The 1,618-nt window shown below is 41.2% G+C and overlaps 1 non-coding gene across 1 annotated transcript; it reads left to right on the forward strand.

Annotated features, from left to right (window-relative positions):
* The first annotated feature begins 211 nt into the window (after window positions 1–211).
* Window positions 212–326, forward strand: LOC136740241 (U5 spliceosomal RNA). The gene has a single exon (XR_010813079.1). It is a non-coding gene; the product is annotated as a U5 spliceosomal RNA (small nuclear RNA).
* Window positions 327–1,618: the final 1,292 nt, after the last annotated feature.

A 1,618-nucleotide genomic window follows, 5' to 3' on the forward strand; every position in this document is an offset into this window, starting at 1 on the left:
ACAGAGACAGGCACACACACGTACAGACACACACACTCACTTTCACACAGAGACAGACACACACACACACACATACATACATACATACATATGGAAAAGAAACAATACATTTATAAATCACAATAAGATGTAATAAAGTACAGAAAAACTAAATGTAAGAAAATGTGATCTTTAATACACACAAATATGTATGGCTGGTCGGATGCGTCTTGGACTCGGGTTCCTCTTCATTACGTATAACGCTTTTGCCTTTTGCTAAAGCTTTCCGTGGAGGGGATCGTGGGTGAGTTTGTACCATTTTTGGGAGGATCTGCCTTGTTGGGGCGGAGCTGTGATCCAGGTGAACAGCAGATCGGGCATAGGTGGGCATGTGGGCAGAGGAGTAGGAAGGCCGGTCAAGCAAATAAGCTTGCTAAGGTACGCAGCAGCAGCAAGCAGCCCCCCCATCCAGCCAGCCAGCCAGTCTGGCTGGCAGTGACTGAGTGGTTGACAGACGGCAAGCAACGGAATGTACGTGCTCTGTGATGTCATAGCAGTCAGCTGAGAGAGGCTCGTGATGTCATCGCTGAGCTGGCTGGCTGGCTGGCTCTGTGTGTGTGTGTGTGTGTGTCTATGTCTGTCTGTTTTTCTGTTTGTCAGTCTGTCTGTCTGTCTCTCTCTCTCTCTCTCCCTCTCAATTCTATTCATTTGTATTGTCAAAGCAATTGGACATACATACATACATACATACATATATATATATATATATATATGTATGTAGCGTAAGGTACACTTTTAAATTTCAATTAAAGAAGTGAATTCATAGTATCACCTTATCACGAATCCTGGAGTCTTGTAGAACTCAATTTCTGTAATAATTGGACGCAGACACCAATTCCAAAGATATAAATTGTCAAATTTATTTAAAAACAAAGACTAAATGTAGCACTACACTAATTATACAAAAGGGAAAAACTAATTAAAATTCAACTCTAGATCAACAAATCAAAGACAAATCACTTCCGTGACCAAATCAAAGACCATGGGATCCCATAGGATAACACACAAATCGTTAAACAAAAAAGGTTATAAACACATTGACTACAATACCGGTTAGTAATTCTAGGAATCACTAAGAAACAGTTGAAAGTGCTAAATTGCAGTTTCAGAAGATGAAAAAAAACAGTAACTGATGGGATATGTAGTACTTTATACTCGAGTGGTCTATGCGATTACACCCTGTTGGTGTTATTAAGAACGCCAAGTACCAGAATGCAGAGCGGGACTGTTTTTTGTGCCGTGACTTGTCGGGGGAAAAACGCGCAGAAAAAACGGACGAGAAGGTGAAGGTAGTATGGCGGTGATGCACGCGTTGGTGAAGTGGGAAAGCGGGGTCGACAAAGACTCTTACAGCGTGATTCCCACTGCTTGCTTTCGCAATTTTGATTTATTCAGCATTGCTGATGATGACGAAGAGACGACTCGAAACTTCAGAGCAGAGTGGAGAGACACGAACAAACCTCCAAAAGGTGGATGGCCTGTCCATGAAGCGCAGATCATTATGACTGGTAACAATGTTTATTTAAAAAAAAAAAACATTAAAGTCTTTACATGCTATTTGATATATACAATCACAGTA

Source organism: Amia ocellicauda, unplaced genomic scaffold, assembly GCF_036373705.1.
Source record: "Amia ocellicauda isolate fAmiCal2 unplaced genomic scaffold, fAmiCal2.hap1 HAP1_SCAFFOLD_63, whole genome shotgun sequence".
NCBI lineage: Eukaryota > Metazoa > Chordata > Actinopteri > Amiiformes > Amiidae > Amia > Amia ocellicauda.